A 19,966-nucleotide genomic window follows, 5' to 3' on the forward strand; every position below is an offset into this window, starting at 1 on the left:
CCATAAGTTATAGTGTTAGGAGAGGAGAACTTTTCTCCATCCACTTTCTCTTGTCACTTTGTAAGCCATGAGTAACTTCGTAAGTCGTGTCACCACTTTCTCACCCTTTAAGCTAAAAAGTACCAAGCGCTACAACATCTCATCGCCCCTTTGATCCTTTTGGTTCCCCTTTTCTGTCCGATTCTTCTCCAGTGCACAAACGGGAGCCTTAAAAGTCTGCTACCCTGTTGTGCGCTGGCAAAGGAAAGCTGTTGTGGACTAGAACACACCACCGTGCATAAAGTTATCTCCTAAATTAGTGCCTATATTTACAAACAGTTGCCGGGTGCTGCCAAAAAGTGAAAGAGAAGATAGCAGGAAGGAAGTCATTTACGTAGAACAGAAATTAGTGTACAAGATAGTTCACGGTCTGCATAGATGTGTCACTCATGTATTTTCTCAACTGTTTGAGCTCCACCATGTAGTGTTGGGGTCCCACCATGCAAATGGGAAATTTCTCAAGAGAAAAGCCACTTATGGCACATTTCTAGATAGCTTTGTTTTGCTGGGATAGACGTCAGTGGTCTTGAAGTGTGATTATGGGCAAACTATTAACAAACTTTCCACACAGAATTGGTTTTCAAATCCCAACAGTAGTTTCATAGCTTTCTTTTAACATGTATTGAGGCCTATCATTTAGTGTTTGTGCTTTTCAGAGGAAATAATGGTGAAAATATTAGTTGTTCTTTAACAAGGTAGACTTTAGTAGCACCTCAGTTTTATTTCAGTTTAGGTAATCAAAGCTACACTTTCACTAAATCAGCTTTTCCAAACTCTTCATCTCACTCCGTGCTACTTTTTTAACTCTGGTCCTATAAATTTTTACATAATACAGTGAGGATATGCTCAAAATATCATGCATTGTTGATTTCTCTCAATAGATGGTGCCATATACTTTACATTCCTATTAGTGAAGCACATATTTATAATGTAAGCAGACAGGAAAGGCCCATATTATATTTTTATTAATTGTTCAAGGCTATAGAAATATTAAATGTACTGGGTTTTGCTGCAATATGGGAAAATAAAAGAGGTACAATATGAAAAGAACAATTTATAGTACAGCCTCTGGCATAAACTTTTGATTGCCTAATAAAAGGGACTTAAAAATCAAGCATTGCCCAAAAAGAGAGAATGTACATGTACAAAAAGATATTATTCCATACAAAAAGTGTTTGTATGCAATCTTTTTTTTTTTAAAGGCTTATCCAGTTTACTTTAATGGTCTCTTAGAATGATCTGTTGCAGTGCTATGAGAATAGTAACCACATTGCCATTTTAATCTGCTTGAGTTCCTCAAATATGGATTGAGGCCCAATCATGGTATTCAGAATGCACTTCACCTTCCAAAAAAGATATGCTGTAATTAATATAAGTTATTCCGTGTGAACTTAACTCGTGTGTATTCAGCATAAACTAATGTTAGCTATCTAAGCTGCTAACTGTAAGAGAAGTGGGTACCTTATATTAAACTTGGCATTGTATGCAAATTTATTTCAGCGATAGGCTCAGCCTTACAGGACTCCTTTCACTCCATTGCTGCAGTCCAGCTTCCCCCTTTTTGCACAGGACATTCACTTTGAGATCAGGTTTAGGGACTATAGCTCTAGCCTTGTATCCAATGAAGCTGTCATGTTAGCACTTGGACTTTTGTCCGTGCAATGGGATGCCCTCTCCTGCTGCTCTCCTTCCGTGCCCTTTGTGCATTCCTCTCCCAAGTCTGTTTGGGTCATTCATCCAACCTTCTGGAGTAGATTGGGGAAGGGCAAGAGGAACCAGGAATGGGAGAGAGATGTAGTTTTGTCCCTTCCTAAGCATTTCAGAGCTGCCAGAACACACTGCACTTAAACTGCAGCATGTGCAGAAACGTAGCCAACAGCACAGTCGAATGAATCAACTCTAGTTTTACGTTCCAAAACTTGGGAGGATAGGAGAAAATTCCCAAAAGTAAGCGTGTGTCCTGCATTACAACTCTTCAAGCCAAGAACTGAGTGAATAACTTTCCACTCACCTAAATTAGCTATCCACAAGACACTAGTGTCTGAAACTTTGCAAAGTCTGTACTTTGCTTAAGGGAAGGCACAGTATACGAGTAATAACAGACTTGTATAACTAAGGCCAACTGCAAATTGAGCTTATAAAATACAGAGATTCATTTCTATATGCATTCTGCATCTGATATATTTATTTATTAAAGAACATTTAAAAAAACACCTTCCTTTCAGTCTGACAACTTCCAGAGCATCTTGCAGACAGCATTTGAAAACAAGAAAAATGATACAAAATGAACAAGAGTACCGTAAGCATGCAGAGCATACATCGAACCAAGATAATAATATGACCAATCCAACACTGCTGTTAACACAGCAATCCTTGCCACCTGCTCGACTGACTGGAAGTCATATGGGGAGTGTTAGAGCTTCACCCCTGGAGTTGCATCTCCACTGAGGAGGCCCCACAACATGTGCTGATGGCTTCATCAGTGTAGATGTACTACTGGTGGTGCTGTGGTCTAAACCACTGAGCCTCTTGGGCTTGTTGATCAGAAGGTTGGTGGTTCAAATCCCCGCAACGGAGTGAGCTTCCATTGCTCAGTCCCAGCTCCTGCCAACCTAGCAGTTTGAAAGCACACCAGTGCAAGTAGATAAATAGGTACCGCTGCGGCGGGAACATAAACAGCATTTCTGTGTGCTCTGGCTTACGTCACGGTGTTCTGCTGCACCAGAAGCAGTTTAGTCCTGCAGGCCACATGACCCAGAAAGCTGTCTGTGGACAAATGCTGGCCACCTCGGCCTGAAAGACAGATGAGGGCCACAACCCCATAGTCGCCTTTGACTGAACTTAACCGTCCAGGGGTCCTTTACCTTTAAGCTTTTAGTGCTGGTGGTTCTTTTGCCAGCAAAAACCAGCATTAGGTCCCAAAACAGGACATTTGGGTGGGGAGGAAGGGGTGGGATAGAAGTAGTATACTAAACCCTGTATCTTTTGCTTGTGTTCAGGAAATATTTAAATATTTCTAACCAGGCTTTTAGAAAAACAAGTTACAATAAATTGTTGACCATCTAGAAATGTACACCCAGGTTTTTTTTGCATATTTTCCCCCATCCTTGCTTCAGATAATGATACTGGCAATGATATTGCTGCACTAACAACAGTGGAGGCAAACGGGGCTGTGCCCCACCAACTTCAACCAGCCCTCATCTGCCATCCGTACTTAACATCCAGTCCAAGGGGTGGTATTGGCTGTCAGCTTCCTCCTCCTTAGCCTCAGTTATGCCCTTGTAGAACTGGGCAGGGAGGAGGATGGAGCAAAAATTGAATCAGTTGCCTCCGACACTTACTAGCTCTGGCTGCAGCTACTGTTAATCTCCCTACTTTATCCCATTTGGCACCAGCCACCGCTGGAAGTAGGATGGCCAATTATGCATTATAGGAAAAAAACGCATCACCCAAAAAGAAGACGAAAGGGGACACAGGTTTCCAATAAATTTGCACATGCTAATTCATATGTATATATGCAGATATAGACGTCATAGTAACAAAATAGAAATGCATCTCACCACAGTGAAGAAGGCTGATGAAGGAGAAACCTGTGCTGTTCATGAGCTAATCGCTGGCAGGTATTTTCAAGCCCTCCCTCCCTCCCTCTGCCTTCTGATGGTTCTTTATCTTTACACCAGGACCTGGACCAGACAGCTCTTAAAATAGAGGATGCAAATAAAGTAGGACATATGACCACTCCAAATGCAAGTGACTCCATACGTGAAGATTTTGAAGGTGAACCGGAAACTACATCTAATCCAGAATGAGGCAGCTAGACTGGTGACTGGGAGTGGCTGTCAAGACCATATAACACTGGTCCTGAAAGACCTACATTGGCTCCCAGTATGTTTTCAAGCACAATTCAATGTGTTGATGATGACCTTTGAAGTCCTAAACCGCCCTGGCCCAATATACCTGAAGGAGCATCTCCAACCTCAGCGTTCAGCGCCAAGGGCCTTCTGGCAGTTCCCTCACTGAGAGAAGTGAGGTTACAGGGTACCAGACAGGCGGCCTTCTCGGTAGTGGCGCCTGCTCTGTGGAACACCTTCTTATCAGATATCAAGGAAATAAACAACTGTCTGACTTTTAGAAGGCAACTGAAGGCAACCCTGTTTAAAGAAGTTATTAAAAACTTCTGGGTAGCTCCCAACAGAGTATTAAAAACATGTTTTATCATCAAACATTAAAGTTTGACAATAAAACGTGTTTTTAATATTCATTGGGAGCTGCTCAGAGTGGCTGGGGAAACCCCGCCAAATGGGCGGGGTATAAATAACAAATTATTATTATTTAGTGCATATGCTGGAATATATGCACATGTGCCAAATCTCTAAAATTATTTTAATGCCTTCACGTTCTTAAAAAAAAACCATGGATGAGTTGTTTCTTTATCTCTCCATCTTTCCTAAAACGGTTTTCTCCACCACAGGGTAAAAATTCCCATGTGCTAGTTTAATTTCCTCCTTACTTACAAAAACTCTTGGATGTTTCCTCTCTTTGTCAGTGTAGTCGTTTAATTAAAACCACGAAACAAATCAATGTTAAGTCATTTTGCAAAACTGAAGACCTGGATAATGAAATCTACAATATGCTCTGCATCATATATGCAAATCACTGAAATATAACAGGTAGGATATCATTAAGATAATTTTATCAGAATTTCAAGTAATTGGACAGTAAGATAAACAACTCTTAGGCCTCTGAAAAGGATGATTCATACTGATGAGAGCTGACATCTTTAAATTAGCTCTCAAAAGTGCATCTGGGTGAGGCCATCTGTTTCCCCTACCCCTTTAGTTTAAAACTTCATGAAAATATACTGTATTTTTTGCTCTATAAGACTCACTTTTCCCCTCCTATAAAGTAAGGGGAAATGTGTGTGCGTCTTATGGAGCGAATGCAGGCTGCACAGCTATCACAGAAACCAGAACAGCAAGAGGGATTGCTGCTTTCACTGTGCAGCGATCCCTCTTGCTGTTCTGGCTTCTGAGATTCAGAATATTTTTTTCTTGTTTTCCTCCTCCAAAAACTAGGTCCGTCTTGTGGTCTGGTGCGTCTTATAGAGCGAAAAATATGGTAGGTTTTTGATATACAAAAGCTTACGTGAATGTACAGTTGTTTTTCTGTAAATGATAGAAGAAAATTAGATGCTGCTTTTTTCCTCACCTAGGGAATAAAATAGGGTACACTGAAGAACCAGCTGCCTCCTGCCACACATCACAGGGCAGCACAGGGAGTCTGTGGAATCAAGTGGTGTAAATCTACAAGCATTCAGTTACTGACCCCAGTCCTAAGGTATGGACTGCAAGGGGATAGATTCTCTTTTATATTATTAGAAAGTCAATATGACATTATACAGACCACCTAAAAGTTTTAACTTGCAACTTGCTTTCAGCATTTTGATCCTAAACAATTTCAGCTGCCCTCTGTGCCTTCCGGCACTGTGCTGGTGGAGTTGGTGGTTTGATGGGGTAGCCAGTCTTAGGACTGAGCTGTTAAAAAGTTTTTCAGACTGTCTGATAAACCCATTTAGAGCCAGCAAGAAGGAAACGAAATCTGCAAAGCGATACAAAACATTGTTCCCTCTTGGAATATTTCACTGCTACATAGGTCTCCAAAAAAAGCAGTCCTGTGGTTATGTTTCACCTGAAATGTTTGCCAGTTCTTTCACTGTTACTTTTGCTGCCAAACAAACATAACAAAACAAACCTTTATGTTCCATAGCCTCAACATGTAATTCTGTATTATAATTTAAATGGTAATGGGAGTGTGTAGTAACTAGTGTATCCAATGATTGTAGAGTTTATACCTTTGTGGACTTTGGGGCTTTTTAATTGAGCAAAAGGGTGGCCCCAGGAGCGATCTGTAACATTTCATCACCTGAGCAAAATGGGACTGTGCCGTTTTCCATCTCCCTGCTGTCCCCACCCTCTGCCGCTCCTCACTTCTACCAACACCAGAACTTGGTGAGAGGGGAACATTCAGCTAGTGGTGAAAGCAGCAGGGTGGGAGCTCCGCCTCTTGCACTTCAGCTGCCTGAGGCAGCTCTGGGTGGCGCTGACTGTCAGTTTGTAGAACACGAGGAGGAGGAGGATGGGGTCAAAACCAGAATTACTTGATTCTGCGTGTCACTAACTCCGGCTCTCCCTACCGTTGGCCTCACTGGCTTCTGTTCCATCACTCTCAAAGGGCACCAGTCACCATTCTAACTTTGGTGTCCTCCCTGGCAATGTAATTTCTATAGGACATGTTATGCAACCGGCTGATTCTGCTTAATAAATATTTGCACTGCACACGCCTCAGTCAGAAGTTCTAGAGACAGACTGACCTGGGCCGTTGGTTTACTTTAGATAGGTTTTTGCAATATCTGTTTTATTTATAGGTATACAAGAGCATGTTCTTCTGTAAGGCAGCAGGCCATCAGATTCCCAGGGGAGAGACCTTGAATCTCCAAAAAGTTTCTAGCTTTCAGTCAACTCCTATCTCTTCCTCCCCACCCCCCAATTGCAGAACTCCTGATTCTACACACACACACACACACACAGAGAGAGAGAGAGAGAGAGAGAGAGAGAGAGAGAGAGAGAGAGAGTACATCAAGTCACTGACCTGGGGAGGATCCCATTCTCTAAGCTCTGTTGGTGGCAACCTCTTTCAGACACATAGAGAGATTGCATTTCCAGGGGGAGCTAATGACTTTGGACACAGTTGGCAATCTCTTCAACCCTATAATTAAATAGGTGAAAACTAGGAAAGCACTTCAACTGGGCAGGAAGTAGGAGGGCTTTTGTTCTTCCAGGCTGGCAGTCAAATCCCTGTGCCAGCACCATTCTCTGCTCCATGCATAAATTAGCTGTTCTGTCCAGCTTGATACCCCCAAGAGATTGCCATCTGCCTCCCAGCTGTATCATCACAAGGCTCAAGCTGAGATGCTATCTGGATTTCCCTGGGACAGCTACAAAGTCCACTGTGCAACTTTCCCTGGGAAAGAGTGCCACGTATAAACACATTTATGGTCATTTCTCTACCAATACTTGACTGGTGTCTTTGACAGAAACACCACTGTGATATTTCAGCAGATGACAGAGTGGATTGCCCTGGTAACTTTCCACGCTAATGCACTTCACTGGACATTACTGCCTCATGTTGATACATTGCACAGTGGACATGGGGGTTTTCAATGGAAGAAACAGTGAGCTGCTTTGGCTCTCTATATCCCCTGTGTGTCTTAAAATACTTTTTCTTCCATTATTTCTTCCTCTGCCTTTTATAACTCAGAAAGCACACACAGGAGCCTTTGTTGCCCTAAATTTACTGTACATTTACCGCAACTGTATTATTGGCTTCCGGGTAGTCTCCAGCACCTATTCAAAAGTACTGGTTTTAAGTGGGGTTTTTTGGAAGCCTGGGTCCAAAATGCCTTATGGACCATTTTCTTCCATACAACTATGAAGGCCTTCCTCGGACGTCTTGCTCTTGGTTCCCTCATTATCTGGGGGCAGGCAGTGGATGGAGAAGTAATTGAGACAGGGGCCTTTTCAGAAATAGCACCAAAAATAGCATCTTCACATACGTGTGTTGCTCTGTCCTTTCTCTGTTGGCCTTTAGCAAGGCTGGCTCAGGATGTTTTGCTGCCAGAGGCAAAACAGAAAATGTCACTCCCCTCCTGTACTTCTGTACGCCACCCACTGCCCACTTTCTTTGCTCATGCACTGCATTTCCAGATTTGTATAATGCCTAAATAAGACTAATGCAGGAAGCATCTGTGTACATGGAGCATATTGCTAATTTCTGCAAAGGTTTTTCATTTAAATAATACCCAAGCACAGCAACCGTGATTTATTAGTCTGCTTTTATTTCAGGCTGACACTGTCCCTCTGCTAAAGTTTAATTGAGATATATATATATATGACCCAGCTTTTCAATTTATCATAGACTTGCAAGCCTCTTTTGTCCCATATTGGCCATCCATTGGCTCTCTGTGAAGCTCCACACAGAATCACGGTTTTAATGGATGGTCTGCTGAGGGGTAAGAGCGAAGGGATGACATGAATTACTTATAAAGTTCAGAGATATACTGTGGCTGACAACAAGACTAATGACTGGCTTCTAGGCTTAACTACTCCATTTCCCACCCACCCCTCACCTATAGGCTGTCATTAACAAACCGCAAAGGTGTAAATGGGTTGAGAACACAGTCTGATGCCTGGGTGTTCACAAAGTGATGGAAAAGCTATGAAATAATATGGGACGTGTACATTTTTCACGGCATCATATCTTAGCTTTAAATTCACAGATATCACCTTCCAAAAGAACATGCGGAGAGAAATGGCTGCGTGCCTTCCTTCCCCTTCAGATTTAGTGGGCAGGAGTCCTGCTTTACATCGAGACTGAGAGCGCAAAATGCTTTAGCAGGCTACAGTTAAGTCTGCAGATTTTGGTATGTTTCCCAAACAAAGCAAATGTGTTTCTGTGCTGGGCTGCGGTTCAACATTCTGTGTTGTCTTCCTGTGAACAATGCAGCAGCTTCAGCAAGAATGCATGTGTGGGAGAGAAGTGGGGCAAATCCTTCAAAACATAGTAACGTGTCATGGGAAATGCTCCACCATCTGCTTTTACTAATCGTACAGGCACCCTGATCTTCGGTCCTCAGCATCTTTTATCCAGAACACACAAAGGGGCCAAATGTGGTACAATGCAGTCTACGTGCATCAGCTCCAGGTTCAGCTTCCAGGAAGAAATTGTGGACTAACCCAATGAAGCCGGATGCTGGATGATTCAGGACAGATAAAAGAAAGTACTCCTTCATGCAGCACATAGTTAAAACTATGGAACTCACTTTTGCAGGAGGCAGTGATGGCCATCAACTTGGGTGGCTTTAAAAGACAATCGGACAAAATCATAGAGGACACGGCTATCAATGCCTAGTAGCCTTTTTACATTACACTTAATGGGAGAGGTTGTGGTAGGGAGAGTTCTTTTTACCTTACACTTAATGGCTGCCACTTCTCCAGCCCCACACTTGCAAATGGAGTCACGAAGTTGACTAGACTTGATTGCATGCAACTTCTGGTCTAGTTCGTTTCTCTGTTCATGGAGGACAAAGGAAAGAAATGTTATTGCAGTGCAGCTTTGAGAGGAAGCTCTACAAATATATATAATCAGATAGTTCAGCAATATAGGATCTGTTCTTCTAGAACCCAATATAGTTGGGTTAAATGAGCAACAATAACAAAACAATGCACATTGTTAGACATCTAAGCTTTTTATCTTCAGTAAACTTCTGTCTCACTCACTGGTACATTAGAAATAAGAAGCTTTTTCTCTTTTCATATGATGCGTTGTTTGGACATAGAAAGTGCATGTTGTCGTATTGTAATAGCTTACCCTCAGTTAAATGTGAGACAGTTGATTAAGGTGTTGCCCTGCTAGAGTCAGTTGCAAGTCTTCTGCAGGACATCCATTTGTCCTGTGTGACAGTGTGCATACACGCACATTTACGTGCACACACAGACAGACATGTGTGCTTGGAATTGAAAAGAAGGATGTGTCTATAGTTCAGCAAGGCAATCGAGTTGGCTTTTATTATTAGATTCATTGCTCAGACAATAAAACTAAGATCTTGCGGCTGGCGAAGTGCACTTTCCCTCCCCTTCCCAAATGATGTCAAATCACAAGGTGCTTTTCAAACTTGTCATTGTAATAAAGAAAAATGTGCTTTGAACATACTTCATTGCAACTGTTCTCCCGTGTATTGTATTGAAGTGGAACACTTCAAGCTGAGAAATAAAATTTTTGAAGAGAAAATATAACCCGCTTCAACTGTTTCAAAGGAAAATGTATGAGTATATATAAATGATAAACTTGCTGGGTATTAATGGACAAAGAAAAATGGTGTGATAAATGACCTTATTTGTAGAAACCCAAGAATACATTTTTGGACTTCAGCTCTGCTCCCCAACTGTCTGCCATTGATACTGGCTTGCTGAACCAAAAATTGGCTATTTCATAAAGCTTAAGCTATAGCTAGGTTTTTATAAAGCACTCAGTACAATGGTATTGAAGCATCACAATCCATTGGTTGTTAGTATCAACAAAAGCTAGCAGTACGGGACATTTTGCATATGTATAGCTTGCACTATTGGAAAATAAATCAATATCGAAAATAAATACGCTATCACACACCCTTTTGAAAGCACAACTGGTGCTTGATGTTCACAGGCTTCCTTTTTCAATAAGATGTCACAAGCAGCTCCGTAAGAACATTAAGAAGGCCCTAACAAGAGCAAACCAAAGGCCTATCAAATCCAGCTTTCTGTTCTCGCAGTGGCCCTCCAGATGCCTATCGGAAGCCGACAAGTAAGACCTAATGGCACACTCCTAATTCCATGTGTGCATCCTTTTGATGCACAAGTCTCAAATGTTGCAGTGAAGGAAGAAGCCTTGTCTTGGAGAAGGGATGAGGGTGGCGCTGTGGTCTAAACCACTGAGCCTCTTGGGCTTGCCGATCAGAAGGTTGGCGGTTTGAATCCGCACAACAGTGTGAGCTCCTGTTGCTCTGTCCCAGCTCCTGCCTACCTAGCAGTTCGAAAGAACGCATTTCATTGAGCCACACTTTATTGTTTTCAGTGGAGCACGCATTTGAACATGCATCCCCATTGACATAATGGCACAGCCAGTCATGTGTAAAGGGTACTAAGCTAAATCAGCACCTTGGTATTTTAACAGATAATGTGTGATCAACTTTTGCTTCTAACCTAATACGTAGCTTTTCCAGCCCATTAACAGATATTTCAGACTGAAACAACTTAATCGTGACTGCTATAAAGTTGTGTCTGGTATTAGGCATAAGGGGCATAGATAGAACAACAGCATTAACAACATTTGGTACACACATGCAAAGAGGAAAGTTGCTTCTTTGCTTGTATGTATTCCAACACATGACATCAGCTCTACTGCAAGTTTACTTTGTATGAATATAGCACATTTAACCCTTGCTACCCAAAGCTTTACTAACATTAATGAACTCTTACAACAATTGAGTTCGATCCTGTGCTGTTTCAGAAAACGGAAGCCTTGTTAAATGCACACCTAAGAAAAGCACAGATGTAAATAGCAACAATGCCAGCTGCGCAGCTCAGTGCAATGCAACCATGCATGTAAGTACCACGGAGTTCATTGGCGCTTACTCCCGAGAAAGTATCCATAGGAGTGAATCAGATCCAAAAAATAAAAAATGATGCCCATTTTTCTTTATAGGAGCACACAGCTGGTTTTTTGTTTTTAAATGACAAGTAGAAAGATCAAGAACAGATCTTGGCATTGTTCCTATAAAAAAAGGGAGCAAGCATGCCAGAGATCATATTAACAGGAAGAAGAGTCCAAGCACAGTGTGTGTGTGTGTGTGTGTGTGTGTGTGTGTGTGTGAAGTATGAATAGGAGTAGCAGAGTGAGATATCAGGGACCTAACAAGACAACGACTTTGGAAAGAGTGAAAGAGGGCATTAAAAAGAAGGTTCCAAAGTTTTAAATTGTAAGTGAAATTCAATAGATAACTTTAAAGTAGGCACACTACTAAGACTCAAAGTCATGGCTACGAGTATTTTTCCCCCCTCAATCAAAGTCAACCTTGCCCATTTTTTCTTGCGGTCTTCTTTCCACTTCTGTTATTCACATACCCCAAAGATTCAGAGGCCTTTTAATAAACTGTGCGCCTACATATCAAATCATGATTGTACCGGATTCACACATACTGTACCAAGTTTCAAGAATGTGTAAAGCATTGATCTTAATGCACTGCTATAGAAGGACAGCTTGAAATGGTTCTGGCTGCTGTGGCACTGGCTTCTTCCTTTTGATCATGCACAGCATTATATTTTAGCATCCATTATGCAGAGGTTGTTGGGACCTTTATCTACAACAAGGTGAACTTCAGGAGTGACATTTATTCAGTACAAAGGGCCATAGCTCAGCGGCAGAGCTACAAATGTCCCTCATCTGAATCCTTGTAGAGTCACTGCCAGCCAGTGTTTGCATTCAAGCACCCATGTCAAGTACAGAAGTGAAAAGAATTCATTTGGCTTTTGGCTCCTGTTCCAAAAAAGTCACAAAATCCATTTATTAAAAAAGAATGTCACAAAACTAAAATAATTTCTAAAGAACACTAAGAGATTGGTTTCATGAAACAACAACTTAGAATGCTGGACTTTGTTTGAAGTCCAGCAATGCTAATGATGGTCTCCAGTATCTAAATATAAGTGAATACAATATTTTTCCTCATCGTTCCCCTGAATTGATCTAAATGGCTAAAGATTATTTGCAGTTCTATCATAAGAACAGCACCATTTCTGCTGGGGATGACTGCTCTGTATTTTGCATACAGAAAATGGTTACGAATAGTTTAACATACCCGCCTCCCCCCCCCCCGCCGGTCGTCAATGCCCCCTTTACTCCAGTCCCTATTTACATAGAGCAATCTATGTATCAATCTATGCATCTCAGCATCAGCATCTATAATAAAACAGCACACACAGAGATGGCACCAACTGGCTCATCCACCTGCAAAGGGGCTTTACAAAAGCCATTTGTAAAGACCCCTGTAACAGCCATTGATTATGTCCTAAGACAGAGATAGACTCTTTGCTCTTCTTCACAGTGCCAATCATTGGTTAGGCTCAGGAGGAAGGAGCTCTCTTTATTAGCATCAAGGCCAGGGCACTGGGGAGAGGAGGAGGGGGGCATGATACTAAAGGGGCTAAACCTTTTATCTGCACCATTTCCCCAATATAAATGAATCGCTCCCATACTGCCCTAGTAGTATGGTGGCTAAGAGATGGAGCTGTAAAGTCCCCGGTGTGAATCTTGTTTCTGCTATGAACTCACTAGGTTGGCCTAAGCAAGCTACTCTCTCTTATTCTCAGCCTAGAATAGGGAGGATAATAATACTAATTTACACAGGGCTGTTGTACTGATTACACCCAGATGAGGCATGTGAACATTTGAAAATGCTATTTAAAAGTTGTAGTTGCTGTTGTTGTTCGCAATACAGACAAGCTTTGAGGGCTGCTTTTCTGATTTAAATTAGGGAAATGAAAAATTGGGCAAATGAAATCAGGCAAAGAAAGATGTTGGGAAATTCAATTCTGGATCTCCTCCATCAGATCTAGCTTTGTCTTTAGGGCCAACTAGAAGTTTGCCGTGCTGCGGCTGCGGCAAAACAGTCTCTCCTCCCACTGGTATAACTGTAAAGGATTCGGTCTGTTATTCGGGATCTAACTCATACTGTTGTTTCAGCTGCTTATTTAGTCTGAAGGAGGAGAGTCAACACACTTCCTAAAGGAAGGTAGACTAGTCAATGTTCTCTTCCAACATAGTGGGAAAATAAATATTCCTTTAATGAGGTGCCACCTTGTGGGGTCAGGGAGGAAGCCGGAATTGAAGTGTTAATTCATGGGTAGGCAAACTAAGGCCCAGGGGCTGGATCCGGCCTTCTAAATATGGCCTGCGGACAGTCCAGGAATCAGCGTGTTTTTACATGAGTAGAATGTGTCCTTTTATTTAAAATGCATCTCTGGGTTATTTGTGGGGCCTGCCTGGTGTTTTTACATGAGTAGAATGCGTCTTTTTATTTAAAATGCATCTCTGGGTTATTTGTGGGGCATAGGAATTTGTTCATCCCCCCCCCCCAAAAAATATAGCCCCCCCCAAGGTTTGAGTGACAGTGGACCGGCTCCCTGCTGAAAAAGTTTGCTGACCCCTGTGTTAATTGGAGACATGGCCTGGAAGATAGGGCAGACAACAGCATCTGTTGGCAGTGTAATATGGGAATATTCCTGCCCTTTGTAAAGACACAGGATTTATTAATGTTTTTAAAAGATTTATATAATAAGCACCAACCAAGGATGGTAACCCAAAAACTGAAAATTTAGATTTATTTCTATTGAGAAATGTACTGTTAATTCCAATGACCTTCATTTGAAGGTCACACACCCCCTTTAAAGTTTTATCAATCAATGACCATTGTTTGTGCATTCAATAACGGTAGGATTTTGTTCGGCCTTTCTTTTGTGAATTGGAAGAACAGTCCCTCCTCTTCACACACAAAACCAGCTATTGGCTGCAAGGTTTTTGGTTTGGTTGTCACCAAATGTTTTGGAAAGATAAGAGCTTAATAAAGTTACAGCATGATGGTTGAATGGCTAATTGTTTTCGACTTACTGCAGTTAATGTTTGCACTAATCTTTTTACAAGCAAATTAAATGGATGGATTTAATGGATGGCAACTGCAGGGCTTTTGTTTGGTTTGGTTTTGTATCTGCAGCATGCAAAAACCCTCCAGCAACCACATTTTTAAATGTAAAACAGAATGACAAAGCACCAAACTCTGGGGTTTTTTAAAAAAATTAATTCATAATTTGTAGATATTTCAGTTACTAGTCTAGAGATGCTGGTAAAAATATGTCTGTTTGTCTGGTAAAAGAAAAAACATTATATGCTACTGTAGTACCATGACACTCTGCCAAAAATTTCCATATTCTAGTGCTAAATAATTGTAGGATTGGATGAGACCCCAAGTGTCATCTAGTCCAACCTCTTGCAATGCAGGCACTATGCATGGTGCAGCAGGTAGGTGTCAATATATTTACTTTTTAAAAAAAGTAAACAGCAACAACAACAGCAACACCTTGGACAATGTAATGTGCAATGTGTTCACAATGGGTTATCATGTCATTTTCTTTTGTGGCAGAATTACGGTAGCATTTCCCCAACAGACCCAAACCAAACTGTTCAGATGGATTAAAACATAGATCAGTTGCTCTGACTGAATTAAAAACTATTGCTGCCCTAAGCTGCCATTAACTGAACGCTATGATGTATTTTTTGGCTGGGGAAACTGGCGTGATCAATGCTGCTAATCTATGATGTAATTTTTCATTGTCTGGTGTGATAAATCATAGATAGAATGATTATCGTGATCTGTATACACGGGGCTGCCTTTGAAGATGGCTCAGAAACTGCAGCTGGTGCAGAAACCAGGAGCAAAAGTACTGATGGGAACAAAGCAGCTTGAACATATAACACTGGTTTTGGCACAGCTGGCTAAGCCACTTTGAATATACACAGATGCAGCATTCATCCTCTTGAGTCGCTTCTCCAGGTGGCCCCACTGAGAAACATTCGGGGGGCGGGGTGGCAAGAGAGAGGTTCCCCATCCATTGTAGTTCCCCATTTATGGAATAATCTCTCATGAGGCCTGCTTGGTGCCAACATTAACATCCGTTCAATGCCAGGTTAAAACATACCTCTTCTTCCAGGCGTTTGAAGAAATATGGTCATCATTACTACTGGTGTTTCCATGTTATACATATCTTCTTTGAAGGGGCATTGTTGAACCACGTGAGTTTCAATTGTGTATGCAAATTGCGTAGAAATGTTTTGTATTAGGCAAGAAGGATGCAGCTAGCCCCATATGCCTGATGTTACCGTGTGCACTTAAAACATGAGCCTGAATATTTTCAAGAACCGGCAAATGAAACCCCTCTCTCTTAAGTAGTATGAATATGGGTATGGGTTGGCTTCATCTGTACAGTCCACTTTTCATCTCTGTGATGCAGATCTAGTGCATGCCATAAAATTAGTTTCCGGTCCCAATTCAAATTGCTGGTATTGACCTATAAAGCCTTAAACAGCTCAGGACAGCAATACCTCAAGGACCGCCTCTTTCCATATTAACCCACCCGGACCCTGAGATCATCTTCTGAGGCCTTTCTTTGTGTGCCTCCTCCTCAATAGGTCCGGAGGGTGACAACAAAGGCCTTCTCTGCAGTGGCTCCCCGTTTGTGGAATGCTCTCCCCAGGGAAGTTCGCCTGACGCCTTCATTATACACCTTTAGGTGCCAGCAAAAATATTCCATTTTAACCTGGCCTTTGGTTGATTTGATTGATATCCTATGTCCTTTTAAAATGTGTTGGGGGGTTTTTTGGTGGGGGGGGGAGGGTTATTGGGTTGTTGTTTTTATTTTGATTACGGTATGTATTTTGTGGTTTTACATTTTGATTTTGATTTTATTCTGTGAACCTCCCTGAGAACTGTGGGTATAGGGTGGTACATACCGGTATATAAATTCTATTATTATTATTATTATTATTATTAATAGCAACAACATCAGTTAGAAAACTTAAGTATACACTGATGTCATACTCACCTGTGTTATTTCCATGCATCCCTCTTACCTGAGGGGAGCAGTAAGTTGTGATTCTGTTCCCTTCTGTCTCCAGGGACAACAAATGGGCTAGAATATAAAACATAACACTGTTAGCCTACATATACGCAAGTGACACCATTCTGCTTTGCAGGGCAACTGGCATCATTGGGCCAGAGGTTAGGCAGCTACACCAGTGCAAGGAGACAAGGTGCCCCCTGGTGCCCAACTTGTAATATGAGATAGTGCGTGTTTTTAGGATCCATTTGACAACTGGCAAATTTTATTTTATTTCAAGATTATAAATAAATAGTTTTTGAATGGGTATGTTTTTTGGGGGGTGTCTAGTTCCATGTCTGTGAACTCAGCATGCATCCCTTTTTATTGTTATTTTTATGTTAAGCGGTAATATTATTCAGAAAGGAAAAACATGCCTACTGAGGTTACAACCACTCCTGTTTTAAATGAGGTACAAACTGCATGACTCAGGCAATTTAAAAATGCAGATTACCAGACTCATAAACCCTTAGATGAATTTTGGTGCACAAAGATAATGACTAGACCTAATCCCTAATATTGGAGATAATGTTTAAACAAATGTATTTAATTTAATGAGACACCTGGACAAGCTTATTTAATTCACCCTTGCATCTAATTAGCTGTATTGAAGGGACAGTTACTATATTTCATCTTAAGGATTCTCCCCCCACCCATTTCATATTAATCCTTTTAATACCCTCAAAGGAAGCACAGATGAAAACAGGGAGGGGCGAATCTTGTTAATTAACCTGGACCTCTGGAAACCCTTTTCTGGGGTGTTATAGAGTGCTGCTAATACTCTGACCTCCTATTAAAATCTGAGTTCGGTGCATGAATAATAATAAGTATGCAAATAAATGTATGCTGTTGCCAGAAAGAGGACTGTGTTAATATTAAGTTGTTCAATAGTTATACCTAATCATATAAAACCAAACATTATATTAATAAAAACTGTGGTGTTTCCCTAGTATTTTAGAAGATTTCCCAGAGCAATGAAAACAACGGCCTAAGGCCCCAATCCAAAGATGCTGTCTTGAGCTCCTTGGGAGGCAGGATAAAATTGTGTAATAATAAGAAGTAGCAGCATATAATGCCAATCCTGCCCCAACTGCCAATTAGTTTCTGGGCCCAATTCAACATGCAGGCTTTGACCTATAAAGCCTCTCCCCATACGAACCGACCTGGACCCTGCAGCCCTTCTTCATGTGCCTCCTCTGCGAGAAATCTGGAGGGTGGCAACATGAGAACGGACTTTTCTGTGGTGGCTCCCCTGGCGCCCTTGTTACATATCTTTACAGGGGTGCCAACTTGAATAAAATATTGTGGGGGCCCAAATAAGTCCTGCCCCGTTTAATCGATTACAGGACGCAGTGCACACAAACACCATTTGAATGGGAATGCCCATCAACTTATTGCCCAATATTTTATTGTGGGGACCGAAACCCCCACAGCCCCTGGGAGTTGGCTTCTATGCTTAGGTATGTCTCTCAGGCAGGGGACGGACTTTCAAATGCCCTCAGTGTCCTATGTGAGGCCAAAGTTTGGTACCCTCTGCCTTCTGTTCTCTGTGTGTGCAGTATGTCAATAGTTGAATTTGCTTTATGCCAGACTGTTTTACTTGATGTTTCAATGTGTTGTCTTTTTTCTTTTTTTGATACAGTGGTACCTCGGGTTACAGACGCTTCAGGTTACAGACTCCACTAACCCAGAAATAGTATCTCGGGTTAAGAACTTTACCTCAGGATGAGAACAGAAATCGTGTGGCGACAGCAGGAGGCCCCATTAGCTAAAGTGGTACCTCAGGTAAGAACAGTTTCAGGTTAAGAACGGGCCTCCAGAACGAATTAAATTCTTAACCCGAGGCACCACTGTATTTTTATTTAAAATATTAAGCAGTATAGAAATGAAATAATAACTGCAATGCCCTGTGGTGCCCACCCCCCTGTCAGCTTGGTGCCCAGTGCAGGACCGGATTTAGGTTTGATGAGGCCCTAAGCTACTGAAGGTAATGGGGCCCTTTATATGTCCAGCTGTCCTTTGTCAACAACAAACTGTCGATGTTATTTTGTGTTGAATATATGCTATACGGTAACTTATGGACCTATTAGGTATCTAAAGCCATTTGCACATAACAAAATATGCACATCATAGGAGCCCATACAACACGAAACACTGTTGCTGCATGTAGGTTTTATTCTATTTTTTTTAAATCTTATATTTTGGAAATGTACATCTAGTTTATTTTCTTTAATTTTTTTTTTGGGGGGGCCCCAAGAGAGTGGGGCCCTAAACTATAGCTGGTTTAGCATATACAGAAATCCGGTACTGGAAGCACAAGCTTAACCTGATATTTTAAATTTGCCTCTGCCCCAGGCCTTTTCCCCTTAATAATTAATTAAACAGTTTTTAGCCTTTAAAACTGGGGGTTTATTGTTTCTGTTTGTTCAGATGGTATGCTTTGTTCTAAGACTGTGGGCAGTCACTGTTCACCGGATTTGGAATATGTGGCTGTTAAATGTAGACCAGCCTATCTCCCTAGGGAGTTTACAGCTGTTATGTTAACTGGTGTGTACGTGCCACCAGATGCCAATGCCAACTTGGCTTTGGGATGCCTGCAGAGCCTTATCAGCAGCCAGCAAGACAAGTATCCTGAAGCTGTGCACATCATTGCGGGAGACTTCAACCATGTAGAACTTAAAACAGTGCTCCCAACGCTCTATCAGCATGTGAAATGTCCCACAAGAGGGGACAAGACACTAGATAAAGTTTATTCGAATGTAAATCACGGCTATAGGGCTTTACAGCTGCCACACTTGGGCCAGTCCGACCATATGTCTTTGTTCCTGGTACCAGCATATATCCCACTCAGGAAACGGGCTCCCACAATATTAAAATCTGTTAAAATCTGGCCTGAAGGTGCTATTCACCAGCTGCAGGACTGTTTTGAGAGAACTAATTGGGATATTTTCGATCATTCAGACCTGGAGGAGCACACGGCGGCAGTTCTGTGCTATATCAATCACTGCACAGACACTGTCACAGTAAACAAATCCATCCGGTTTTATCCCAATCAGAAACCCTGGATGAATAGAGAGGTCCAGGGCCTGTTGCGGGAAAGGAACAGGGCTTTCAGGTCAGGCGAGGTGCAGCTTTACAGTGTGGCAAGAGCAAACTTGAAGAGGGGTATTCGACAGGCAAAACGGGATTATAGGCTGAGGATTGAGGACAATTTAAGGAGCAACAACACAAGACAGATGTGGCAGGGGATTCAGCACATTACCAACTACAAACCTAACCTTGGTGCTGTCGACGGTGACCCTTTGCTGGCGGAGGAGCTTAACCTCTTCTTTGCTCGCTTCGAGAAGGAGCCACCTGAGACGCCGGTATTACAGCCACCAGCCCATAGGGGCCCCTCATTCACGGTAGAGGAGCATGAGGTGAGAAAGGTATTGAGGATGGTGAATCCGAGGAAGGCGGCTGGACCTGATGGCATCACTGGAAAGGTGTTGAAGGGCTGTGCGGATCAGCTGGCGAGGGTCTTTACTAAGATCTTCAACAAGTCCTTACACCAGTCTATTGTCCCACCCTGCCTGAAGTCGTCAACTATTGTCCCTCTGCCTAAAAAATCCACAATCAGTAGTTTGAAC

The 19,966-nt window shown here is 41.9% G+C and overlaps 1 long non-coding RNA gene across 1 annotated transcript; it reads right to left on the reverse strand.

Moving 5' to 3' along the window:
• Positions 1-7,909: 7,909 nt before the first annotated feature.
• Positions 7,910-16,367, reverse strand: LOC128424412 (uncharacterized). The gene is made up of 3 exons (XR_008333011.1): positions 16,280-16,367; positions 9,064-9,163; positions 7,910-8,100 (listed from the first exon to the last, which is right to left on the reverse strand). It is a non-coding gene; the product is annotated as an uncharacterized LOC128424412 (long non-coding RNA).
• Positions 16,368-19,966: the final 3,599 nt, after the last annotated feature.

The sequence above is a fragment of the Podarcis raffonei genome, chromosome 12 (assembly GCF_027172205.1).
Source record: "Podarcis raffonei isolate rPodRaf1 chromosome 12, rPodRaf1.pri, whole genome shotgun sequence".
NCBI lineage: Eukaryota > Metazoa > Chordata > Lepidosauria > Squamata > Lacertidae > Podarcis > Podarcis raffonei.